Source organism: Panthera onca, chromosome A3, assembly GCF_046562875.1.
Source record: "Panthera onca isolate mPanOnc1 chromosome A3, mPanOnc1 haplotype 2, whole genome shotgun sequence".
NCBI classification, from domain to species: domain Eukaryota; kingdom Metazoa; phylum Chordata; class Mammalia; order Carnivora; family Felidae; genus Panthera; species Panthera onca.
In genome coordinates this window covers 53,311,164-53,338,609 of record NC_138341.1, presented here as the reverse complement: position 1 = coordinate 53,338,609, position 27,446 = coordinate 53,311,164, and the positions used below count along the sequence as shown (strand labels likewise).

Below are 27,446 nucleotides of genomic sequence, written 5' to 3'. Positions count from 1 at the left end.
TCCCCAGCCCAGCTGTTGTTGAACAGCAAAAAACCCACACTTGTTAGTGGGATGACAGTTTCCCAGACCTCAACCAAGCAGACCTCAGGAGGTGGTTCTGACATCAGTCCCCAGCTCCTCCTCACTCAGGGCCTGGGGACCACTTGACCCAGATGATCAGGGACATGAGGGCCATGAGAAGCCCCTCCGGGGGTCTCACAGCTGGCCTCATGCTGACTTGAACACACTGATTGGGGCCCCTGCCATGTGTGTCTCTCACTGGGAGCCAGGAAAGTAGGAGGGGATTGTGAGGTCACTCAGTGGGGAAGACTTTTGTCCTGTGCCAAACTGGAACTGAAGAGGGTTCCCCATAGGTGCAGTGTCACAATACATGCCAGGAACACCATTCTTCCCATCCCTGCTGGTCACAGACAGTGCAGGGCTGGGCTTGGCAGGGATGGGAAGTCAGAAAGGTAGGGAAAGCCTCATAGTGAATATGGGCCTTCCTTTAGGCTTTGAGGGATGAGCCACCCTGGGTTGGGAAGAAAGAGAAAGGAGCAGGAATGATGTTCCAGGGAGGGCGAACAGCCTGGACAAAGATCTAGAGGTGGGCCAGTCTGAGTAAGAAGAAGAAACCAGGAAAAGGATTCCTGGTAAGACTCTCTTCCCCACTCCCAGCCCTCTGGCAAAAGACGCCAACGTTTCCCCAAGTGTCATATCCTCTAGGCATCTCCTGTTACTTCTATCTCCAACCTCAGGTCCAAACAGCCAAGCTCCAGGATCCATAGAAAACTAGGGTGGGTTTTCCACAGTCTGTCACTGCCTCCCTTCCTTCTGTTCCTCTAGACCTCCTGACTCTGATCTTTGCCCTGGATGTACTTTTCCTTTCATGTAAAAATAAATAATTTCTCTCAACCTGTCTCTCTCTCTCTCTCTCTCTCTCTCTCTCTCTCTCTCTCTCTCACACACACACACACACACACACACACACACTGCTACACCTGCTTAAACTCCGGTGGCTTCTCACTGCCTTTAGGATAAAATCCCAAATTCTTACTCTAGGCCTGTCCCACCTTGTTCCTGGGCCCTCCCTGAGCTGGCTCAGCCACACCCACCTCCCCTTCTCAGCTGCCTTTTGTTCCAGGGTCTTCTGGGAGCCCATAGCCTTTCCTCATGCTGCCACCTCTGTGGAGAAGGCTCTTCACTTGCAGGTGGCAACTTAACCATTATTCCCTCACAGAAGCCTTCCCTTCTAGTCTAAACCAGGGTACCTTTCTCATAGGACTCTGTTATTTTCAATCACACTGCTCATGTCACTCTCTATAACCATTTGTCTCTGTGTGACTCTTACTTCATACCAGCTCCCCACACTGGGGTGATGGCTTCTCAGGTTTCATTCACCCTAATTCCCCAGAGCCTAGTACACATCCTGACAAGTATTTGTCTTCTAAATATTCAAAAGACACCCCTCTGGCTGTAGGGTGAAAACCTAAGCTCTTGACACAAAGACCTTTTCATATCTGAGCTTTGCTTGCTCTTCTGCTCCATGCCCCCCAAGTTGCCCCCCCCCCACCTCTGACCTCCTTAGGACCCTGGACTCCGGCCAGACCAGGTTACTTGCCATTTTTTGAACATAATCTGCCCTTTCTCATCTCCATCCTTTCCCATAAGCTTTTCTCTTAGCGGAGAATAGCAAATTCCTATTCACCCTCCAAGGCTCATTCTGGCTCCTTCCTGGACTCCCCCGGGCAGCATTCCCATCCCTCCATTCCCACATCAGTCTATCCCTTTCTTCTTCTCCTACCTGTCTTCTCCATTAACTCCTGTAGGCACCCTCTATTCCTCTTCATCTCAAGTGCCTATTACAGGTTCTAGCACACAGTGGGACCTCAAAGGAAAGATCTGTCAGCTGAATGGTCTCCACTCAATAAAGGAGGAATATTCCAATGTTTCAGCAAACCCCCAAGCAGCATAAGTTTACTTGTGAGGCAATAAACTCCCTACCACAAGGAATTCTTTAAGCAGAGGCTGCATACCCTATCCAACAGTCTTTTTCAAATTCTTTGTGATCCATTACAAACATACATAAATATCACATTAAAAACAAATTTTCACAAAACGATATTTACTTTTTCTTCCATGTGGTATACCCTGATTTTTTTTTCTATTTCATTTTTCATAAATGCTGGTTTTAACCACTAAAAATGGGGTTTCAGGAGCCACAAATAAGTTGAGACCCACAGTCTGACAGACTCCCATGCTGGCCAGCATGTTAGATTCACTGATCTCCAGTGAACCATTTCCTCTTTGACACCAGTGGGCACATTTAGGTAACTTACCTCATCAAAAGGGTGATCCTCCTAGAGCTGAGAAGGGACTAGAAGGAAGTCTCTGTTGACTGCTTAATAGGTAGGAGGGCTCCCTGGTACAGCTGCCCAGAGACCAAGGCCTCCCACTCATTCAACTCAACAAATATTTTTAAGTCCCTACTACATGCTAGGCACTGTCCTAGTCTCTGCAGATACAGCCATAAACAAGATATTAAAAACTCCTGGGGCACCTGGGTAGATCAGTCAGTTAAGTGTCCAACTCTTGATTTCAGCTCAGGTCATGATCTCACAGTTCATGAGTTTGAGCCCCACGTTGGGCTCCATGCTAATAGTGCAGAGTCTGCTTCAGATTCTGTCTCCTCTCTCTGCCCTTCCCCTGCTCATGTGCTCTCGCTCTCTCTCAAAATAAACAAACTTTTTTTTAATGTTTGTTTTTTAATGTTTATTCATTTTTGAGAGAGAGAGCATGAGCAAGGGGGCAGGCAGAGAGAGTGGGGAGGGACAGAGGATCCGAAGCAAGCCCTGACCTGATAGCAGCGAGCCTGACGCGGGGCTCGAATTCACGAAACATGAGATCATGACCCGAGCTGAAGTCAGACGCTCAACTGACTGAGCCACCTAGGTGCCCCAATAAATAAACTTAAAAGGGATTAAAAACTCCTGCCATGATGGCAAGGCCGTAGAGAAATTGGAACCCTTGTGCATTGCTAATAGGTATATAAAATGGTGCATCTTCATGGACAATGGTATGATGGTTCTTCAAAAAGTTAAACATAGAATTATCATATGATCCAGCAATTCCACTTCTGGGTATATACACAAAAGAATTAAAAGCAGGCATCAGAACACATATTTGTACACCGATGTTCAGAGCAGCGTTATTAACAACAGCCAAAAAATGGAAGCAACTCAAATATCCATCAACAGATGAATGGATAAATAAATGTGGTATATACATATAATGGAATATTATTCAACCTTAAAAAGGAAGGAAATTCTGACACATACTACCACATGGATAAATCTTGAAGACATTATACTAAGTGTTTGATTCCACTTATGAGGTACCTAAAATAGGCAAATTCATAGAGATAGAGTAGAATGGTGGTTGCTAGGATCTGGAGGGAGAGAAGATAGGGCATTATTGTTTAAAGGGGTACAGAGTTTCAGTTTGGGATGATGAAAAAGGTCTGGAGATGAATGGTGGTAATGGTTATAAAACAATATGAATATACATAATGCCACTAAACTGTATAGTCAAAAATGGTTAAAATGGTAAATTTTATGTTATGTATATTTTACCTTTTTTTTTTAACCTGGCACTTGGAACTTAGGTTCTAGAGGCACAGACTGGGAAAACAGCTCATTAATAGAGTAGCATTATTTCTCCCCACCTCAGAGCAGGAGCCATAAACTACATCTGGGTTCTGGAGAGTCTGCGTACGGTAGTAGGAGGGGGTCAGGAAATGGGAGGCATGCACAGGTTTCCCCACAATCTCTTGGCACAGAATAGTTCTCTTTGTATCTGTTTTCAATTTTAAGCATATTAAGATGAAATTTTGTTTGGATAAAAGGGCCACAACACAGATTCATCAATTCTAACAAATGTATCAATCTGGTGGGGGGTGTTGATGACAGGGACAGCTCTGCATGTTTGAGGGGCAGAGGGTATATGGGAAATCTTTGTACCATCCTCATAATTTGCTGTAAACCTAAAACTGTTCCCCCAAAAATAGTTTTTACAGGTGGGAAAGACCACTGCTGCCTAAAAACATGTTTCTAGACTACAACCTTCCTTTTCTAAAATGACCACTGGTTGAGAGATGTTTTCATGAAGAGTGGGCAAGGACCACTCTGCAGGAGGGGTCCCCTAAGCATTTCACAGGCAGGTGTTGGCTCTGTGGGGCAGGGGGAGGAGTGGGTCCCATGAATGGACAGTGATCTGAGGAGAAGACTGACCTGGAAGCGTAGGCCTCACAGAACCATTCTAGCCTTTCCCCTGGGCTGAGGTGGTCAGTTATTGGACCTCTGGCTCCATCTCCTCCCAAAGGCAGGTTTCTCAACTGAGTCACTTCCGGTCTTGCCCAGGGTGGGGTATGGAAACAGCACCCGATTTTGGCCTTGAAAACTTTGGCTCCAAGTCCTGGCTCTCCCCTTTATAAGACACTTAACGTCCCAGCCTGTTTACTTAGTTATAAAATGGGGATGACCTGATACCAACCATCTCCCAGGATATGATGAGTCATGACACCACTGGAGAACGCCCAGCACAATGCTAGGCACAGAAGAGACACACACAGGAAGCTTTAGTGTTTGGGCCCTGAAGCTCAGGAATGGTGTTGTAGGCCCCATCTGTGGGGCAGGGCCCCACACCCTTAGACCTGCCAGGCCAGCCTGGCCAGTCCTAGCACTTGCTCTGGGTGCACCTTGTGCACAGCCACCCCCACAACAAATAGCCAGGGAGAGCACTGGACTGATAAAGACAGCAGACCTCATGCCTTCAGAGCCAAGTCACAGTTTCAGGAGCTGGTTTCCAAGGAAGGAAGCCTCTGCCTGCTGCCCCGACCCACCCCTTTCCTGAGGGACCACACCCTGCACTGCCTTGAACTCATCTCTACATATGACAGTTTCTACATTGGGGTGTGACTTCTTGAAGACAGGTGAACTTTGCCCCAGGCAGGGGTTAAGAATATTCCACTAACATCTCCTCTACTATTGGGTACTTCATTTCACTCCATATGATCTCTGTTGTTACTCCTCCCCCCCACACCCCACCCCCCACCATTCAACGACTATTTTCAAGGACAACAAAGTTGGAAACAAATGGAAATAGGGCATTTTTCTTTCTCTCTTACATTAACACTCTGTGTCTCTCCCTGACAGAGGGCCTGTTTTTGCCTCTTTGCCTGTTCATCCTCTTGCTCATAACAGACTTCAATAAGGAAGCAGACAAGCAACCTCTGTGCTAGACGGGCTTCCTTTACAATCACTGCTAATTCTGGACTTCGGTCCTTCTGGACATTCTGACATGGGTGTATCACACACAAGGAATCACATACATGAGAAAAATCAGTAGGAAAATCTAAGCTCATCTGTCTTTTGCTGCTGCTGCCCACCCTTCTCCCTGTTAAAATCGTTTTAATTTCATCATAAGAATCTAATTTCCACTAGTTAGAATTGGGTGATTTTTCTCTACCCCTCACATTATATTCCTCCTGAAAAAAAAAAAAAAATTTATTATGCAGTTTCTTAGAACCACCACTTGACCAAACCCTACTCCACTTCTGGCCTTGGGGACACATCAATGAATGGCTCTGCAAACCTCTGAAATCTTTTCAAAGACTTTTCATATTGTTATTTTAGTTTACTATTATTATTATTATTATTCTCCCCCATTAGGAGAAATGTTTCATCATTTTGTAATCAAACAGCATTTGCAAATATCAACAAGAGAATGTGTAATGTATTATGCACACACACTATATAACCATCTATTGTTAAGACAGAAACCTCCTGGTGGTGGAACACATCTCTAACCCCACTGGCTTCTACTTAATGTTCGCTTTCTCAGATGGCGTGGAATAAATAAATAATCTTTGTCTCAGAAATATTTGGCTTTTCTCTGAGGTCCCCTCACTGATTGGAGCACCCTTGCAGTCATTCGGGGTGACTCACAGCAGCAGATCTGGGGACTGGGTGGCCAGGGAGCCTTGAGTGGACAGGCTACAGAAGAAACAGATACCTGGCTCTGCCTCAGCAAGTAGTCCATTTTCAGGCAAAGCAGTGAACAGGGTGGAATTGGTCTTCCAAGTCCATCTCTGCTACTCTGTAAAAACTCATTCCAGACCAAATCCCAGTGGCTTTGTCCTGTCCTCTGGTCATTTAGGCCACTCCACCCAGGCCTGCCATCCCCAGGGAGTGTCCATCTCAGAGTGTCCTCTCTATACCTATCTTCAGGGCATCAGGGAGCCACTATCAGCAAGCTTTCAGATGGGAAAGTATTTATGCACGATTTCACTCTGATGAACAAAGGAATCCAACAGTAACGGAGAGATTTTAGGCTGTGAAGCAGACTTAGAGCTGGGTGGGGAGGATGTGCTCTGTGAACCTGAGATCAAACCCATGAGGAGTATGGCTAGCCCTAATCAGGATCAGCTCGACAGCATTGAATTTATCCAGAATCACTTAGGTTCCAATAAAATACTTTTCCTAAAAAGTGAAGCTTCAATTGCCAAAACAGTATTTTAATCACTTGGAAGGGAAATGTTGCTAAAATATGGCTCACAGTCCCCCGGTGCCTTAAAAACTATCCTTTTCCCACTGAAGTTGTCATCATTACAAGCAGTCACTGTGAAACTAGACAACAACATGATTTTTGTTTCCTCACTCTTCCTCTGTCCTTTCCCATGGCTTTCACTTTCCTGTCATCTACATGTCTGCCTCTAAAAACTACCTACCACCACCACCCTTCCAGGCTGTTTCTTTTCTTCTGCAGGAGTTAGGAAATCAGACAGCCACTCTTGTCAGAATAGTGTGCTGTCAACAGACTTGAGGCCCTCAGAAGGTTAAAATACACCTGGTTTAGATGCAAGGATTTTGATGCAGTTATTTCTGCAGGTCCTATTTTCAATAACTTCCAGATCAGGGTGCGAGTCCAAAGGGAAATGAGGCTTCAAGACTTAATTCCACCCGGAATGTTCCTGCCATGTATTTGCCATCCATCCTCTGGCTAGTAACATGTTTCTATGGTTGTGGCCTTGCATACAGAGCTCCATGTTTTGCTCTTACTCTAGTTGTTATTTCATAGCCCTACTAAGTGAGCAGCACTGATGAGCCCCACGAGGCCTGGAAGCTTTGCCTCCCTGAGGAGCTTCACCAAGAGGAATGAGATGTACAGCCCTGTGATATCTGACACTGAGCTGCCATCTTTCTTCCAGGTTTCTGGAGCGCTTTACAGACTTCAGCCTCCTGCCACAGCACTGAGACAGCATCTGTGACCATGGCCACTTTATGGTATGACCAACTGGGACTCTGGTCCACCACCAGGTAGACCACCACCACGGGCACGTGACTGCCAGTGCCATCATGAGTTGGCTCTTTAAGGAACCCAGTGGGTGATGTCTAGACAGGGTCACTTGGCCTGTGTTTGGAACGATGATCTCACTCTGCATTTTTTACCCTGTGGGTTGTGACCCATTACTGGGTTATGAAATCAGTTTAGTGGGTCACAACCAGCAATTTTCTTTAAAAAATAAATAGAACAGAAAATATCCAAGTGCATCACACACAGTGAGGGTGTTATTTTTAGAAAACTTATGCTTCGGTTTTATAGATCTGTATGTAGGTGTGTGTGGTAGCTGGGACATGAAATATATTTCTCACAGGGAGTGGTGGTCAAGGAAGTTTGAAATGCAGTGATCTAACACACATCCATCCTGCACCTACATCTTCCTGACACCCACCCCTGCTACTTGCACCCCTAACGAAAAGCCAAAAAGAATCTGTTCAGGGTCCTAAAAATGGCCTCATCTGGAAGGCACCGGAGTCAGGAAAGCCTTCTTGGAGGAAGTGGGGCTTGCTGTGTCATGAGCAGGAATAGGGAGGGGGCAGCATGGCAGAAGGAAAGGCATGGACAGTGTACTGTGGTAAGAAGGAATGAGGTGAACAAGGACCAGGGAAGGCCTACAGGGGATAGCTATAGATACCTGCCTTCTGAGGGAGGCAAACTGAGGGGCTGAAGCTAGAGGAGTGGAAGAAAGAAAGCTGATTTGATTCCAAATACCCATTTTCAAAGTTACCTTTGGGGGACATGTGATAGTGGGGAGTGAAGTGGCGTGTCAGGCCTAGTGCCCCTATCTCTCATTGATCCAGTGATAGTGCCTGCTTTCTTTTATCTTTGTAAATTTAACTTTTAATCAATTAAAATGAAAAACCTTCAGTTCCTCAGTCACAATAGCCACATTTCAAACACTCAATAGCCACATATGACTAGTGGCCATATTCTATAACACAGAACATTTCCATCAATGCAGAAAGGTCTACTGGACAGGGATGTTCTAGAGTGAGCAAATGATTAATTCATTCCAGGACTTCCTTCCCTCAGGAATCCAACAACTTCCATTATTTCTATTACACCCATACTTCTAAATGCAAATATCTCTGGGAGAGGTACTGGGATGGCTTGAAAGAGTAACTGGTTGATATTAACGGCCTGAGGAAAGCCAGAGTCTAAGAAGCCATCCACCATAGGCTGAGTATATGTGACAGACAGAATACGGGATGAAGGGATGTCAGAAGATAAGACACTGCCATAGCCAAATGTGCTGTCTGAGGATACTGAAGAGTAAGGATAAGCTCCTATATCAGGGGATGTGGAAAACTTAGAAAACTGTGAGGAAGTGACCCGCAGTTATTACTCATCTTCAAGTAAGAGTTTATGCCCCAATAGTCCTTGGCAAGGGGGTTACTGTATGGGAAACAAGCACTTCTCTACTTCTAGGGAAGGAGTAAGAAAAAGTGCATGCAGGCCTTCCCTATGAACTTGGCCCTCTTCTGCCCTCTGTATGTGCTCTATGACCACGTCCATGGTTCTATCTCCTTTATACCAATGACTCTCTGAAAAATATCACAGGCCCAGGCCTAGAGACCCAAATACTAACTTGTTATTTCTACCAGGAGCCTCCATTAGCAATCCCAATGTGAATTTTAACAATCTCTGGCCCACTGCCTTCCCTACCCCGCTTCCTGTATTCTGGCTTCTGGCTCACCCTCCACCTGCTCACTCCATCATCCAGGTCAGCACCCTATGAGTCACCACAGACTCCTCCCCCTTTTTCTTTGCTCCCCACCCAAGGTCACATCTTGGCCACTTCTCCACTCTGCTATGAATCTGCCCAGCTCTGATCCTCTCCAGCCCTCACTATCACAGGGACCACCCGCTGGTCTTCCTGCTTCCAGTCACAGCCACCTCTAGCCTAGTGTTTCTTAACCACAGATAAGCAACAGAATAACTTGGAGGCAGTTAAAATATAGATTCTGAGTCAGTCGATCTGGCCAGGTTGAGCATGTGTATTTTGCGAAAGTGCTCCAGGTGATTCTGATGTGCACCCTTCATTAAGAACCACTGCCTCCTCCTCCTCATTACTAATAACAACAAAAACAACAATTAACATTTTTTGTGTACTCACATGCACTGCCTCATGTAATCTTCATGACAACCTTGTGAGGTAGGAGCTATCATCTACTCCCATTTTACAGTTGTTGAAACTGAGGCACAAAAGTGTCATAGTTAGAGGCAGGACCAAAACATGACCCACCACTTCTAACCATTCTGCTCTCTACACCACTGTATAGACATGACTTGATGTGTAGCTCCCTCCTTAGCTTGGGGACACACTCATGATACCCTTCTCCATCCAACCTCCCACAACAGCTCCTTCATGCAACAAGAAAAATCTTGGGGGGTGGCGGGGAGAGGGGAAAATGGGTGATGGGTATTGAGGAGGGCACTTGTTGGGAGGAGCACTGGGTGTTGTATGTAAGGGATGAACCACGGGAATCTACCCCAAAAAACAAGAGCACACTTTACACACTGTATGTTAGCCAATTTGACAATAAATTGTATTTTAAAAAAAAGAAATATCTTGATCATGGTGGTGGTTATAGAGTGTACACATTATAAAAATTCACTGAGACGTGTGCTTAGGATTTGTGAATTTACAGTACATTCACTACTCCTCAGTAAAAAAGATCCTGAGGGGCGCCTGCAGTTAAGCATCCGACTCTTGATTTCGGTTCAGGTGTAAGATCGAGCCCTACGTTCGGCTCCATGCTGATAGCACGGAGCTTGCTTGGGATTCTCTTTCTCCCTCCCTCTCTCTCAAAATATATTTTTAAAAATCCTGGAAAAGTCACTTAAGAAAGGACTACAAAAATAAAGAAATAAAATAAAGGGGCACTTGGGTGGTTCAGTTGGTTAAGTGTCCGATGCTTGATTTCAGCTCAGGTCATGATCTCATGGTTGGTAAGACTGAGCCCTGCATGGGGCTCCATGCTCAAAACGGAGCCTGCTTGAGAGTCTCTCTCTCCCTCTCTCAAAATAAATAAACATTAAAAAAAAAAAAAAGAAATAAAAAGAAAGACCCAAGCAAATGTGAAATCAGTAAAAACAGGCATGCACAGAAGAAACTAGGAAAAAGCCATCACAGTGCTGGTGATTATGAAGAATTCTTTCCGGAACAACACATTTAAGAACAGATTAAGAAAAGATTCTCAGAGCTAACCCACAAGAAATCCTTAGAGGAGACCAGGGTTGAAGACAGCACTACCTGGAGGCAGGATCCTCTGCAAGATGGACAGGAAAACCCCAGTATAGGATGGCTTGGCTACAGTGGGGAGCATGTGGCTAGCCACAGCAGCAGAGACACAGGAGCTCTGAAGGTCCACAGGACTGTCTTTGGGTCAGAGACTGGGGAATACCCCCAAGTAGAAGTCAATGGCAGTGAGGGGCTTCTTCCTTAAAGGACCATGTGATTTCTGCATCAAGAAGTCCAGCCCCATCAAATCCAGCTCCTGTTATGGTTGGATAAGGACTCCACTGGGATCACTCATGTTTCTAGCTCCCCTGTGCAGTCACTTGGCACATTGATTTTGAAGTCTATCCTAAAAGAACAAAGAAAAATCTGAGAAAAGAAGTGTGATGAAGTATACCTCACACTAGCACCTATTAAGATATATTTAAAGAAAATGTGATCAAAACAGACAGTAGGAACAGACAATTCATTGGAACAGACCAGAGAATCCCAGGTATACATGGAAATGTAAGATGCAATCAGTATTTCAGACCAGGAGGCTAAGAATAGGTATTTTAATTATTAGTGACCAGGAAAAAGAAGTTAAATCCTTAACTCTCACAATTCACCAAAATATGACAAACTCCATCTAGACTAAGAATTAAATGTAAATTAAAAAAAAAAAAAGAAACCATTTAAGTATTGCAAATTTATGTGAACATATAACTCTGTAGCAGATAAAGCCTTTCTAAGCCTAACACAAAGACAGAAACACACGCCAGGCCTAGAGATCCAAATACCAAGTTCTCTCCACCAGGAGCTTCCATCAACAATCCCAAGGAGAATTATAATAATCTCTGCCCCTGTCCCCCACCCCTACTTTTTCATGCATTCCCAATTCTGGCTCATCCTCCAATTGCTCACTCTGCCATCCAGGTCAGCACCCTGTGAATCACCTTACACTCCTCCTGCTCCTTCCTCATTCTCCCCCTTCCCAAGGTTACCACTTCTTGGCCACCTCTCCATTCTGTCTTGAATCTGTCCAGCTTGATCTTCTCCAGACTGACCCCCACTGAGGGCCTCACCTGTCACCCCTGTTACCAGCTCAAGGATTGCCCATGGGCCTCTCTGCTTCCAGTCACAGCTGCCACCTCCAGCCCAATGGTATGGAAAGCCTATAAAGACTACCTTGATTACATGGACATTTTAGATTTATGAATTCTTAAATAGTGAACAAAACTAAAGGACAAATGACAATCTAGGATAAAGTATTTGTTATATAAGAAAGAAGAAGAGTTAATAGCCTGAATATGTATCAAGTTCTCTCATAAATCAAAAAGACAAAAAAATAACATACACTAAATAATAAAATACTGCACAAATGAAATGAAAACAAGAAAATAATATACCAGTAGAAAACTGCACATAATCAATTCTTCAAAGAGAATTACCAATGACTAATTGGCCTGTAAAAAGAGTCCGAGTAATAAAATAATTTTTTAAAAAGAAAAGCAAAATAAAGAAGCAACAATGAAATACTATTTTTGCTTATCAAATTTGCAATTTAAAAAAATAATAATGCCTAATATTGGAGAGGATGTAGTCAAAAAGATGCTCTCATAGGACTGGGGTAAGAGCCTAAGCTGATACATCTGGAAGGCAACTGGGTAATATGTATCAAAATCTTTGAAAATGTGCATATTCTTTGATCTAGCAATTCTACTTCAAGACTATATCCTAAGGATAAAAATAAAGATGTACACAAAGTCAGCATTATGTATAAGCCACAGCTGTTAGGAACTTAAGGGGCAATAATAAGGGATTAGTTAAATGTTGGTAGGTACACAATGAAATACTACAGATCTATAAGAAGTTTATTGCCAAGGAAAACCATTTACAACGTATTGTTAAGTATAAAAAGCACGTCATAGAACAGTATGTACAATATGGACCCATTTATGTAATGAAATGTGTAAGGGTGTATACATCCATATATATGCACACAAAAGAGATCTACAGGCATGTAACTAAAACAGTAATAATAATACAAACCTTGGTCTAGTATTTTACTACGATTTCTTATTTCCATCTTTGTTCTTTGTATTTCCCACTTTTATTTTTTTTTAATTTTATTTATTTTTTTTAAATTTTTTTTCTAACTTTTTTTATTTTTGAGACAGAGAAAGACAGAGCATGAATGGGGGAGGGTTAGAAAGAGAGGGAGACACAGAATCTGAAACAGGCTCCAGGCTCTGAGCTGTCAGCACAGAGCCCGATGCAAGGCTCGAACTCACAGACTGCAAGATCATAACCTGAGCCGAAGTCGGACGCTCAACCGACTGAGCCACCCAGGTGCCCATATTTCCCACTTTTAAAAGAAACCCGGTGGTATGATATAGACCTCCTTCTCTACCATCCACCTGGTATGGGGAATTCCTATCCAGCATTCCCACTTGACTCTGAGCATCTACATCCCTTACATGTGACATATATGGTATTTCTTATGTTCCTGTTTAACTTTTCAAACTTTATCTTGTCTCTTCAACTCTCTAGACCATGGGTAAGAGACACCATGGGTGTCTTACAGTGCCTATACATAGCAAGTTCTTGGCAAATGGCCCAGGAAAGACACCTCTGTGCCCATGCCCCTGTGGACTGCCAGAGCATGGACTGGTTGGCTCCACAGGTGTGACATTCAAGCTCAGCTCCAGGCCAGGCTTGAGGCTGCATGTTGTGGGACACCTGTCAATCTGGTCCTGTTGAGGTTGCTTATTGTTGCTGCTAATTATTGTGGAGTGATGGAACTGTTTGTTTAAAGCATAGGCTGCTGCCCCCACACCCAGAGGCAAAGCCAATCCTATGGGCATCCTATAATTAATGAGCCAGTAAGTATTTCCTCTGGTGTGAAGTTGGCTTTGATCCAACAGATCCCTTCCCACTTCTTCCACCACCTTCACCCCATTTACGACTTCCCATCTTGGCTGCTGGAGGCCTTCATTGGAGAAGCACCCCCTTCATCAAAACTATAGGCCTAGTCAGAACAGTCCTGTGTCCCTGGTGTCCCAAGCTTGATTCACCAGCTCCTCCTTGTCCTCCTAGGTGACCAAGTTTGCTCTCATATCTAAGGAAATCTGTTACCCAAGCAGCCCAGCCTGTAGGCCAAGAAACCAAAAAAGCCCTGGGAGACCGCTGTAGGAAAGACACAGGATTTTTTCATGCATATTCAATAAGTCAACCTTCACAGTTGTCCACAATCTCTGTGATCAGTACTCACTTTGATCAAATTCTCTGGAGAAAAAAAATACAAAAGCCATCGGACATGGAAGAGTCAGGATCTGGGAGAAAAGGCCGTCAACTGCTTTTTTTTTTTTTCTCTCCCTGTATAGATCTAAACAATCTCTGGTGCTCCCAAGGCTCTAGAAGGAGCAAAAAGAGAGGTCCTGGATGGAGTGCTTGCCATGAGCATGTGTAAGAGGCATATGGAGACCAAGCCTAGACTGCCACCATGGAAACCTTGGGCTAGGTATTTTACAGCTCCATGCCTCAGTATCCTCATCTGCAAAATGGGATGATAATAGTGGAACCTGCCTCACAGACTTGTTGTGAGAATTAAATGAGTTAATGGATATAAAGCACTTAGAACAGTGGCAAGCTACAAGTGAACAAGGCGTAAGTGTTTGCCACTGTTAACAGAAGCAGGAGGAGTCATACGGTGACAGCCATATGCTCGGCACTGTCTGCCCTTCTGTACCTGATGGTTTCTCAGCCTCAACGCTATTAACATTTTGGGCTGGATAAGTCTTTGTTGTGAACAGCTGTCCTGTGCACTGTAGGATGTTTAGCAATATCTCTAGCCTCTCTCTACCCAATATTCCAGTAGTATCTCCCAGCTCTCCAATACCAATTTGTGACAACCAAAAATATCACCAAACATTGCAAAATGTCCCCTACTAGTGGGTAGAGGCGAAATTGCCCCATTTCAGAACCAGTGGTCTAGTCCTATAAAAGCCACTGTCACGCGGGCACCCAGCTGGCTCAGTGAGTGGAGAATGCGACTCTTGATCTCAGGGTCATGAGTTCAAGCCCCACACTAGGCATAGAATTTATTTAAAAAAAAAAAAAAAAGCCACTGCCATGGAGAAACTATGTCTCACACTCAGCAGGTCTGGTGTGGATCCAGACCTAGAGGTCCCACAATGGAGCCCCTTGTGGTTTGATGCAGGAGCTGCAGGTGGGGAAGTAGAGAGCAGTCAGTTCCGGATCTGTAGGTGGCTGCCATTTTCTCTCCTTGCAGATGGAATGGGAAACTGGGGCCTAGGCAGCATTCTATTTGGGAGGTACCTCACCCATGAGAGACTAAGAGGGTGCAGAGAGAAAAAGAGTCGAGGAGCTGACTTCTTTGGCAGGCTGTGTCTATAGCCTTAATTAGAGGGAGCCCTGCTGAGTCCAGAGGGGAGAAGGCCAGACAGGATTCAGAGCTAAAGCCTTGGCCATGGCAGAAAAAATTCCCCTAACCTAGTGAGGCCTCTGGGCATAGGAGCCTCTGCAGCCCCTCTCTTCTCAGGAAACAAGTGGGCTCTGCACTTGGTTATGAAAAGAAATACACTGTTCCTTTGATAAAATAACCTCCTGACCATTTAGCACTATTAAAGCTTAACGTGCATTTATTTTGACATAGGAGTTGCTACAAATATATTCTATGGTTACATTAGCACAGATGCACAGCATCTCTGCAGGGACCTCACTGCCCGGTTCAAATCCCAGGGTTCAAATCCCAGATCTACCACCTAGCAGATACGTGACTATGGGAAAGTTATTGATCTCTTTGTGACTTAATTCCATCATTTCTGAAGCAGGGGCAATAACAGGACCTATGTCACTAGACTGTTACAAGGGTTATATGAGCTACTACATGCAAAGAACAATGTGGTCAACAAATGCTATAGTTATTATTGTGTTCACTGTGTCCTTAGCTGGTAATAGCTAAAAATTTGGAAATTTATGCCAGTCAACTGGTTAAATGCATGTGGCACATCTATTCTATGAAATACTAAGCACCATCAAAAGAAATGAAGTTGAGGGCGCCTGGGTGGCTCAGTTAAGCATCCAACTTCGGCTCAGGTCATGATCTCATGGTTTGTGAGTTCAAGCCCCACATCGGGCTCTATGCTGTCAGCTCAGGGCCTGGAGCCTGCTTCGGATTCTGTGTCTCCTTCTCTCTCTGCCCCTCCCCCACTTGTGCCCTGTCTCTCTCTGTCTCTCAAAAATAAATAAATGTAAAAAAAAATTTTTTTAAAGAAATGAAGTTGAACTGTATCTAGTTACATAATAGAATTCATTTAATAAGATCAAATTGCTAAATAAAGAATCGAACATGTTACAGATAAGTATATACAGTTTGGGATTATTTGTATATAAAAAGAGCTATACAGAAATACATGTATGTCACTTTATCTACATAGAAAATTTCTAGAAGCACCCTCAAGCTGTTAGCAATATTATATCTCGGGATTGGGAATGGAGGACTGGAGAACTTTTGCTTTCTCCTCTGGTACTGTTAAAATTTCCAACTATGATGGGGCACCTGAATGGCTCAGTCGGTGGAGCATCTGACTTCGGCTCAGGTCATGATCTCAGGGCTCGTGGGTTCGAGCCCCATGTCAGGCTCTGTGCTGACCACTTGTTCAGAGCCTGGAGGCTGTTTCAGATTCTGTGTCTCCTTCTTTCTCTGCCCCTCCCCTGCTCACGCTGTCTCACTCTGTCTCTTAAAAATAAATAAATGTAAAAAACAGATTAAAAAAAATTTCCAGCTACAAGCCTGTATTTTGTTTAAATAATATTGTTTAATTTTTTAATGTTTATTTATTTTGAGATAAAGAAAAAGGGAGAGAACAAGTGCGTACATGAGGAAGGGGTAGAGAGGGAGAGTGAGAATCCCAAGCAGGCTCCACACTGTCAGTGCAGAGCCTAACCCAGGGCTCAATCTCACAAATGTGAGATCAAAACCTGAGCCAAAAACAAAAGTCAGATGCTTAACTGACTGAGCCACCAGGCAACCCGAAAATAATAATGTTTTTTAAAAGGAACAAGATAGGGGTGCCTGGGTGTGTCAGTTGAGTGTCCAACCCTTGATATTTGCTCAGGTCATGGTCCCAGGGTCATGGGGTCAAGGCTTAAGACTCTTTCTCTCTCTCCCTCTGCCCCTCTCTGCTATTTGCAGGTGATCTCTCTCTCTTTCTGATAGATAGATAGATAGATAGATAGATAGATAGATAGATAGATGATAGATATCTACTGATGTGGAAACATTTTTAAGATACTGCAATTTTTTTTCAAAAGTAGAATATGAATAGCACAAGCCACAGGAATGAATCTCATTAATAAATTCAAGTATGCGGGAAACCAAACTTTAGTTTCTATAACTCAACTCAATGTTTATGGTAAGTTTCCATCGTGCCAACAGGAAAGTTAATTCTAGGTGTGTCTGAGTTTTCCAGAACACTGAGAAGTGCCAGTCATGGGACAGAGGAGGTGGCTGTGAGGCTGGCTGAGGCCAGATATAATAGCCTCCACTACTCTGTGCCACCCATGGGCAGCCAGGAGTCTTGCACTTGGCCCCACCATATGGGGCTCTCTTAGCTCTTACTCCTGCCTGCCCAGGTGATCTGCTAGAAGGCAAGGTGGGACTCTGGACACCACAAGATCTTTCTCCCCTGTCTCTCCTGCCCCCACCCCCAGCCAGTCTGGGGAGGGGAAGTCTACAAAGAGTTAGAGGTCTTTCCACTCCAGGTGAAATCCTTCTTCCATCTCGTCTCTTGCCAAGGTATTGAGTCTGTGAAAGAGAATCCTCTTTCTTTCTTTCTTTCTTTCTTTCTTTCTTTTTCTTTTTTTCTTTCTTTTTCTTTCTTTCTCTCTCTCTCTCTCTCTTCTTTCTTTCTTTCTTTCTTTTTCTTTCTTTCTTTATATTTATTCTTGAAAGAGAGAGACCAAGAATGAGTGGGGAGGGTCAGAGAGAGAGGGAGACACAGAATCTGAAGCAGGCTCCAGGCTCTGAGCTGTAAGCACAGAGCCCGATGTGGGGCTTGAACCCACAAGCTGTGAGATCAGGACATAAGCCAAAGTCGGACGCCCAACCAACTGAGCCACCCAGGCGCCCCAAGAGAATCCTGTTTCTTCACTGAGCTATTCAGCAAACCCTAAAGTTTTCCTCAGTGCGTAAACTTTTGGCATACAAGTGCCAGAGATACCTGAAACTTGATTCCATTTTCTAATCTGGGGAGCTAGCTCAGGAGGAAATGAGCTCCAAGAATGTGACAGTGGGAAAAGGGAAAATCCAAAGGGAGGAAAGAGATTTATTTCTCAAATATTATGCCAGCCACACATATGTGTAAATGCAGAGCAAAAAGTCTGAATATTCCCATCAAAGAATTAATAGTGTCTACCAGTAGAGTAAGTTTCAAGACAGGGGAAGGGCTAGAAGGAGAGCTTTACCTTTTTACTTTATGTATTTCTAAACTGCTTTTTATGCTTTAAAGATGAAGTTCTACTGAGTATTGCTTATATAATCTACTATTTTAAATATATAAATACGCATATATCTTTTGCCTCCAGGCTGAAGTTGGGAGGGTGATGCAGGTCACACCTATCTGGCCCACTGATGGGCAGAACCTTGGGGGGTGTATTTGCATGAAGAGTTGAGAGACTAATGTTAGGAAAAAACTCTTTCTAAGGGAAGAAGGCAACAAGCACAATAAGCTGACCCAAAGCCAAAACTTTGCTCAGTGGAAAGAAGGAAATAATTCTGAGCTAAAGTGGTAGTTGTGATGTGCACGTATCAGTGGAACCAAACCTCAAGGCTCTCTCTGTAAGGCAATGGGGGTGCCAGCAGCCTCACAGCCCTGCTCCTACAGTAGAGCCAGCTGACCTCATGCCAAGAGGAGTGTCAGTGGCTCCCAGCAGGCGTCGAGTGTCTGATGGGTGTGGCAATGTCCAGCAGAACTGATAGCTCCATAGGGTGTGGCAGGGGCAAAGGGAGGTTGCAGAGCTGGAGGAGGGGAAAAGATAGCTGGGAGTGGGGAGGGTGTAGCTGTCTAACCTTATCCACCAGCACATGGGAGACATACACCCTGGGGACGCCCAGAATGCTCTCAGGGTGAGGGTGTGGGAAGTAGGCAAGACCTGGAATTCTACACTGGCAGGGAGGTAGGGGTAAGAGTCAGAGATACACGTGGACGAGCTATAATGATGTAATGAGTGCACAGGTGTTCAGGTGCATGCACAGGCGGGGAGCACAGAAGAGGGAGCCACAAAGTCTACATGGGAGGAGGGGTCAGGGAAGCTCTCCTAAGTCAACTGACGTTGGTAATTCAGAGTGGGTGGAAAGGGTGGAGGGCATGAGGAACTGTGTGTGCAAAGGCCTGGAATACAAGGGAGCTAGCCAGAGTTTGGGGGAACTAACTGAAAGCAGCTCAGACTAAATACAGGGGAGTGGTCAATGAGGCCACAGATTATGTTCCTTGGTAAGGAATTTGGACTTTATCCTGCTGGCAACAGTGAAACTCAGAAGAGGGCTTTATGCAGGGAAATTAGATGAACAAATTAGCAAGAAAGCTTTTCACCGTTATGCTCCCACCACTCCTAGCTAACTCCCCCTGGTCTCAGAGGGCTGCTTCCTCCAGTTAAGTGTTCCCTGACCACCTCTTGGACTTAGGCAGCCCTCAGCTCAGGCTTCTAGAGGTTCCCAAGCACCTCCTCTTTCCCTCTCCATCACACTGTGTCTTGATTACCTATGCCCCGTACGTTTTTCTCTCCCCTCATACACTGTGAGGGCTGGAAACCAAGAACTATGTCTATTGAGTTCTACATTGTATCCCCAGCACCCCACACAGTGCTTGGCATAAGTATTCCATATGTATTTACTTAATAGGGAAAAAGAAAAAAAAAAAAAAAAAAAAGCCCATGAGAAGATAATCCTGTGGTTTCCAGCCAGGGCTGAGGATTATAGGTTGGAAAGGGGAGACAAGGGGACCAGGGAGAAGGTTTTTGCAGTAGTTTAGTTAAGGAGTGATGAGGGCCTGACCTCAGGCAGTGGTGGTAGAACTGGAGAGCAGAGAGAGATTGAGAAAATATTAGGAGGCAGCACTGGTAGGCTTGAGTGACTAGATGAGGGAAGTGAGGGGATCAGATAAGGAGAGGAGGGCTCCTGGGCTTCTGATTTAAGCAGTGGGTAGATGCCAAATTAACCAACACTGGCTATTCTGGAAGAAGAGGCAATGTGTTGAGGAAGATGATGAAATCACAGTTTAGACATGTTGACTTTGACATGCCTGTAGGGCACACAGGTGGAGGGGTCCCAGGGGCAGCTGGAATCATAGCACTGGAGCCCAGGACAGACATCAGGACTAAAGATAGAAATTTGGGAGCTGTCAGCCTACAGCTGATTAAAGATCAAGGAGGGGACAAGATACCCCAGGGAGCAACAGAGAAGGGGAAACAACAAGGAGGATCCCCACCTATAAGAGGTAGGCTCAGGGGGAGCTATGGAGGGAAAAGGAGACATGAGAGAGGGAGGGAGAAAAGAAAGCAGTATCACAGGGGAGAAGTGACTTTAAGGACTAGCAAACAGGGTCCAACAGTGTGTAGAAACTTAGAGCCAGCCCCAGCTCTGGTCTCCCTTAACAGTTGAGAAAACTGAGGTCCAGGGACACTGAGGTGTTCAAAGCCACAAGCTATTATTGCCCATAGTCACATACATCAGTGGCTCTCAACTATGATCCCTGGAGTCCGGGGCGGGGGTGGGAGGGAGTCCCAAAGACCCTTTCAGTGTGGTCCAAGAGGTAAAGAACATTTTTATAAGAATACCAATACTTTTTTTGCAGTATTCAGTTTGTTGACATTTGAACTGATAATGCAAAAGCAAAAGTGGGTAAAACTGCTGGGGACCTAACACAAACCAGTGAAGTTATATTCTTCACCGCAGGCACTCTGGTTTAACAAAAAGGCTAGCTTCACATAAGAATGCCCGTGACAGAATAATAATTACTGATTTTTTTAAAAACATGACCCTTGGGACACCTGGCTGGCTCAGTCAGTGGAGACTGTGACTCTTGATTTCAGGGTTGTGAGTTCAAGCCCCACGTTGGGTGTAGAGATTACTTAAAAAAAATCTTAAAAAAAGAAAAAAAACCATGACTCCTGAGTACATCTTGTTAATGGTCTATGCATAAAGCACTTCTGTTACATATCAGGACATACCAAAGTACTACATACATGTATGTGATTGTTGGCATTGAGAAGTGAACCACCTGCTTTTTTCATGAAACATCATTTTATTAGAAAAGCAACAAAAAGAAAAAAGGAAAGAGCGCTGACAAACTGTGATTACTCAGACTTGGGTATCTGCAGCCATTTTCTCAAAAATGAATGAAGTGAGCTTATCACGTCAAGGAAAACTGATAGTATTTTTTTGCCAATGATAAAATTTGAGCTGACAAGTGAAAATCAGAATTATAGAAAACTTGTCCCCACACCATGAGCTTCACAGCTTCCTGGTACTTAAAGACTTTGCTGAGGAAATAAGTGGTAATATTAATGAATGTAATACTATGGATTGAAATGTGTCTACATTTGGAAGATCTGCATAAATCACTGATCCATTATTTTCCAAATGACTAATGCATGATGTCACAAAGAATGAACAAAAGACCCATTCAAACTACAAGACAGATCAATGGAGTTGAATATAGCTGAGGATGAGAAGTTCATTGATATACTTTCAGATCTCACATGGTGATTAACCTTTCAGAAACTGCCATTAGTCCTATTTTGGTGAAATATCAAAGAAGATATCCACAATTATCTGAAAAGTCTATAAAAAATACCAAATACAGGGGTGCCTGGGTGGCTCAGTTGGTTAGGCGTCCGACTTTGGCTCAGGTCATGATCTCATGGTTCATGAGTTTGAGCCCCGTGTTGGAGCCTGGAGCCTGCCTCGGGTTCCGTGTGTGTGTGTGTGTGTGTGTGTGTGTGTGTGTGTGTGTGTGTCTTTCTGCCCCTCCCCTGCTCATGGTCTGTCTCTCTCTCCCTCAAAAAAAATAAACATTAAAAGATTAAAAAAAAAATACCAACTACAAATCTGTATGAAGCAGGTTTTTAGCAATGTATCATAAAAGACTGGTAAAGAAGCAGATATGAGAATCCAACTGTCTTCTTTTAAGCCAGTCATTAAAGAAATTTCCAAAACTGTAAAATAATGACTCACTGAGTTTAAAGTTTGTTTTTTTTTAAGTTTTATTTATTTAAGTAATCTCTACACCCAAAGTGGGGCTCAAACTCATGACCTCGAGATCAAGAGTTGCATGCTCCTCAGACTGAGCCAGCCAGGTGCCACTGAATTTTTTTTATTTTAGATGATATATTTTTATAAAAGGTATGTTGGGGCACCTGGGTGGCTCAGTTGGTTAAGCATCTGACTTCAGCTCAGGTCATGATCTCTGGCTTGTGGGTTCAAGCCCTGATCTCATGACTTGTGGGTTTGAGCCCTGTGTTGGGCTCTGTGCTGACAGCTCAGAGCCTGGAGCCTGCTTTGGATTCTGTGTCTCCCTCTCTCTATCTACCCCTCCCCACTCATGCTTTGTCTCTCTCTCAAAAATAAATAAACATTAAAAAACATACATACATATATATATGTGTATTTTAATATATAAAGGATTTATTACTGTTATTTTTATATAATTAATAAGTACTTCTAAAGCCTGTTTCTAATGTATGTTTCCATATTTGTATTATGGTAAATATCTACAGCTACAGAACACATAAAGGCATCTGAAGTCTTCATTAATTTTTAAGAGTGTAAAAGGGTCCCGAGACCAAAACATTTGAGAATGCTGATACAGACCACCCTTTCCTGCCTCCCAGTTCTTGGATCTTATTTCTAGTACACCCACCCCTCCCATGCATTTCTCCACAAAATACAGAATTATAAAAACTAAAAAAAAAAAAAAAAAAAAAAAAAAAATCAAAAACGAAACTTAGCTGAGGAAGAGATGAGAGAGCAGGCACTGTGAACTAAACAGACAATAAGACCCTTTCCTTCCCTTCAAAATAATGTTCCTTTAAGGGCCAGGTCCTGTTAAATAGCCCTGCCAGGCTAGGCTGGGTTCCTCCAAAAACCCTTCCTACTGCCACCTGTGGGAGAAGAAAGACTGGGGGCAGAGGGCTCAATGGGAGTTCAGGTGTCATCTCCTTCATGTTCAGTATCTGAACATGATGCCTCTCTTCCCCACTCAAGCCTAGAGGTCCATCAATCATTAAAGATGCATTATTTTACTTGCAACTAAGGTCTTCTCTTTAGTTTATAAGCCACATAGGTTTCTTTTTTATCCTCTGTTCATTCTTATGGGTAACTGGTCTTTTTATAATAATTTGTAAGAAAAAGTGACTCTATTACTTTTCAATTGCAAAATTAGTTTTAAAATGATTAAAAGTTGGGGCACCTAGGTGGCTCAGTCAGTTAAGCATCTGACTTCAGCTCAGGTCATGATCTCACCGTTTGTGCATTCGAGCCCCACGTCAGGCCCTGTGCTGACAGCTCAAAGCCTGGAGCCTGCTTCAGATTCTGTGTCTCCCTCTCTCTTGGCTCCTCCCCTGCTCACACTCTGTCTCTCTCTATCAAAAATAAATACACATTAAAACATTTTTTTAAATAAATTTTTAAAAATGATTAAAAGTAAAATTAATGAAATAGAAGGCAAAGAAACAATAGACATAATGCAAAAGTCGGTTCTTACAAAACAGACCTCTAACAAAATTATCATGAAAAAAGCATGAAGCATTAAATATGCAATATTAGGAATGAAAAAGGGAAGATAGAGTACAATATAGGAAAACAAGACTAGGAAAATTTTATGCTAATAATTTTTTTTTTTTTCAACGTTTTTTATTTATTTTTGGGACAGAGAGAGACAGAGCATGAACAGGGGAGGGGCAGAGAGAGAGGGAGACACAGAATCGGAAACAGGCTCCAGGCTCCGAGCCATCAGCCCAGAGCCTGACGCGGGGCTCGAACTCACGGACCGTGAGATCGTGACCTGGCTGAAGTCGGACGCTTAACCGACTGCGCCACCCAGGCGCCCCACTAATAATTTTTTTTTAAGAAAAATTTTAAATTACCAAATTACTTGACTAGAGGAGGAGAAGTAATAGCTTTACTAAGATTTATATAGTAGTAGTAGTAGCAGTAATATCCTGGGGTCTCCTCTTAAATGCAAACCCCTCAGGGAAGTGCTAGTGAGTTCCTTCTTAGGTTGCCTTTTGTGACACAAAAGATGGGTCTTTGGAACCTAGGCCTATCTGGATGGAAGGAAAGAGGGTGCTGAGAATACAGAGAAGGTGCTGGCACTTACCCTTGTTTGACATCCCTGGTTGGCCTGAAGTCAGATTACCAGGTTATACCACGCTGCCAAGACATCCCCTGCTTGCTTCCACAAGACTCAGCACCTCAAACATGAGATTTTGCCTGCCCTGTCAGCCTACAATCCCCTCTTCCTTACCTGCTTCCTCCTTCCCTCCCCTCCTCACTCCTTCCTTTCTCCTTCTCTTCTTCTTCCCTCTCCCAACCTCCTCTCCCCCATCTTCTGTTGGAAGACAGAGTAGCTTCAGGTGTGGTTGGAGTCCTATCAGGTTCTGTACCACCTCTCCCCATATCCAGTCCTCTACCTATGCCCATCGCCTGGTACTTCTGGCCACAGGAGTTGCAGCAAATATGTGGAGGCCTGAAGCCTAACCCTCAGCCTGTCTTTGCCCATTCCCCAAACTCATTTCTAAGTCTGATGTCAGAATGGGATAGAGAAGGTGTCCAAGGAGTGTGATGGTATGTGCAGTAAAGAGAAGTAGTTGTCTAGCTCTGAGTCCTGGTATTGAAGTTAATGCAAGAGATCTATCATTTATATCTTATACTGTCTGTAGCTCAAATGAATGTCTGAAACATATAAGCACTACTGTGTCTCTAATTTGTCAGTTGGATGAATAAAAGTTAAATCTATTTAAATGTGTTACTCTGTCAGGGCACCTGGGTTGATCAGTTGGTTAAGCGTCCAACTCTGAGTTCAGGTCATGATCTCACAATTTGTGGGATCAAGCTCTGTGTTGGGCTCTGCACTGTCAGCATGGAGCCTGCTTGGGATTCTCTCTCTCCCTCTCTCTTTGCCCCTCCTCCACACACACTGTCTCTAAATAAATGAACATTAAAAAAATAAAATAAAAATGTGTTACTCTGTCTATACCAGCTTGTGACCACTAGCACTATCTTAAGCAACAGACTCTAGAAGCACCACCACTACTGTGTGTGTGTGTACACAGTGTGCGTGCACACGCGCATGTGCATGAGCACACGCATGCCCTCACATTGGCAGTGGAAATCCATTAAATATTTTAATGACAGAAAAGATGACCTCCTTCAGAATGGGGATGACCAATGTATACAACATTGCTGTGGTCAAGTTGTGAGGTCATGGCGAGTAGGAGTGGGAAGGAGGCCACAACAGAGAATTTAGTTTAGCTAGAAAAGGTTCCTTGGTGAACTTTGCAATGATTTAGTCTTGGATTGACCCTAGCCCCTAGCAGCCCCTAGGGCAGGTACTTCAATGGACTCTTAAACATTGCTCAAAGCCTCAGGGGTGGGATAGGATGTGGAGGACAGATACTCACTGAGACCTACAACTTCTGCTGACTACCTGGGTCTTGAGTAGCCAGCCTGTCCAGATAACAAAAAACTGATGCTGTAGTGACACTGACCACACCCAAGGGCAGGACACTTGACCGCGCATGTTCAAGTGCATTAACAGACACAGTGAGTTGGAACAATTTAAAATCTGGACCATACCAGATGTTCAGTGGTCCTTACCAAAGTCAGCCTCTGGTGAGAATGTAGATAGGAACCCAGCAACAGAGAACTAAAAACCTACAGGAATAAGGAAAAGGTGCCACAACATGAGCACTTCCTAGTCCAGATTGGTATTATGATTTGAAAGGCCCTAAGGAAGGTCCCCAAACCCTCCACCTATTTAGTAAAATGATGCCTAAAATCCCCAAATTAGAGTGCTCTTCCTTTCACTGCACTTCCACTACTTGGGGCAGTGCTGGGTGAAGCTGGGACCAGTGTTACTCTGAGCTGTTGGCACTCTTCCACCCCAGATCAGATGAAGATTCTGAGAAAGAAGTGTGATGGAAGTAACAATCAGGACACAACTTTCTAACATTGCCTGCAACTGATTCTATTGCCAATCTAGACTTTCAGGTCTCTCTCCCTAATTCCACCAAACCTATCTGAGTTCAATATTCACCAACATCAAGGTGCTTCTTCAAAGTACCCAGCACTCCCTGCCACCTGAGACCTACTAAGTAGGGTGCTCTCAGCATGGGCTCTATGTGGGTCCAAGGGCTAGAAGTGAGTAACTCCAGACCTCCCTCTGCAGCTGCCTCTCTATCCAGTATGAGGTAGGGACTTTGGAGGTGACACAGTAGGAAGCCTGGTATATTTTGGTGTGATCTGTCAGGCCCTTAGAATAAGTCCCCCTTCCAAAAATATCCCTCCTTCTCCAGACCCACCTGGCACCTAATATTTCACCATTAGACGGCCCTTAAAGTTACTCAATAAGTCTCCAGAGAAACACAGAGATCTCTTAACTCGGAGTGGGGGTGGAAGATTAGTGAGAAGTCACATAAAAACAAATCAATGATAGCCCTGGAATTCCTAGATGAGGGGTTTAGAGGTGGCAATCCAGTGGGAAGAGGAGTGAGGGTGGGGAAGTCAGAGGGTCGGGAGTATCTATAATAAAAGCATGTTTTCATAACAAATACAGTTTTTAATTACATCAAAACCAGTCACTTCCCCCCTGGGTCATTTTGCCTGTCAGAGGCAGGCAGACACTCAAGGCTGAGCTGAGGAATATTATAATTCTCTGCAAAGTCTCCTCCCTGGAGGAGGCTGAGGAAGGGAGTGCAGCCCCTTGGGCCAAGAATGGCAGGAAAAGAGCAAAGTTGTAGGCTGGATTGCCTAGTCACATGATGAGATCTCACTGCTTCTTGTCACGTAATCTCTTTTTCCCTCCTCCTCTGGTCTCTCCCTCTCCTCCTTTCCCCTCCCTCTGCTCTGTTTTGATTTGGTTAAAATAGATGCAAACGCTGGTCTTTTCTATTTTTAATACCTAGCCATTACATAATCCACAACGTAATTGCTGACTTGAAAAACTACTGGCAAGAGTAGAAAATCCCCAGAGTTTTAAAACAGGAAAAGGATTATTACAGCACAAAAGCCTCTAGCAGTTTTACTGACTGGTAAACTGTCTGTAATCGTCACTGCCAGTGGAAGTCACATGGGCCCTGGGAAACACTCTTCCCACCCCAGGAAAAGCAGGCTGGGGGAAGGGATGAGCCACAACCTTAGCTAGAGGGAGGCTGCTTTTTTGGGGGGGGCGGGGGGGGCGGAGGGGGGGTGGATCCTGGAGCTCCTACCAGCCCAGACACCAGGGCTGACGGAGTGAGCTTTAGGTTATCTGACCTCCCCAGGACTCCATTTAACTGCTTTTGTTTCTTCCTAGAGAGTGAAGTCTCCAGCAGTGGACATCCCTCATTAACTTCCTGGGCCTTCTACAGCCTCAAACATCCAGCCCCTGAGTGAGGGTGGACTATCCCAGTTAAATATATGAGTTTTAAAGACAGAGGAGCAAGGAAGACTGCTTGTTAACCACTGAGACCTGACCCATTCCTCTGCTTTCCACACATTAGGCCAACCCCTATACTATTTAATTATTCAATAAAATGAACCAATAAAAGTATAATAACTAGA

The 27,446-nt window shown here is 44.1% G+C and overlaps 1 protein-coding gene and 1 long non-coding RNA gene across 32 annotated transcripts in view; one reads left to right on the top strand and one right to left on the bottom strand.

Moving 5' to 3' along the window:
• Window positions 1-27,446, bottom strand: part of ASPRV1 (aspartic peptidase retroviral like 1) — a 111,247-nt gene that overhangs the window by 29,694 nt on the left and 54,107 nt on the right. For 4 of the 30 annotated variants that reach the window (XR_009617549.1, XR_009617550.1, XR_009617555.1 and 1 more), the window contains 2 exons: window positions 23,148-23,266; window positions 15,917-16,364 (listed from right to left, as the gene is read on the bottom strand). The exons of 21 other annotated variants lie outside the window; for them this stretch is intronic. The gene's annotated coding sequence lies outside the window, so the exon portion shown is untranslated. Of the gene's footprint in view, window positions 1-9,496; window positions 11,819-15,916; window positions 16,365-23,147; window positions 23,267-25,502; window positions 27,068-27,446 lie in introns of those variants that run through there. 5 more of the 30 variants (XR_009617556.1, XR_009617548.3, XR_013554675.2 and 2 more) reach the window with 4 other exon arrangements.
• LOC132694952 (uncharacterized) lies at window positions 193-27,446 on the top strand. Of its 2 annotated transcripts, none has more exons than XR_009617572.2 (3): window positions 193-632; window positions 7,247-7,355; window positions 27,199-27,446. It is a non-coding gene; the product is annotated as an uncharacterized LOC132694952 (long non-coding RNA). The 2 variants fall into 2 exon arrangements; XR_009617571.2 differs by having other exon boundaries at window positions 202-632; window positions 7,247-7,322.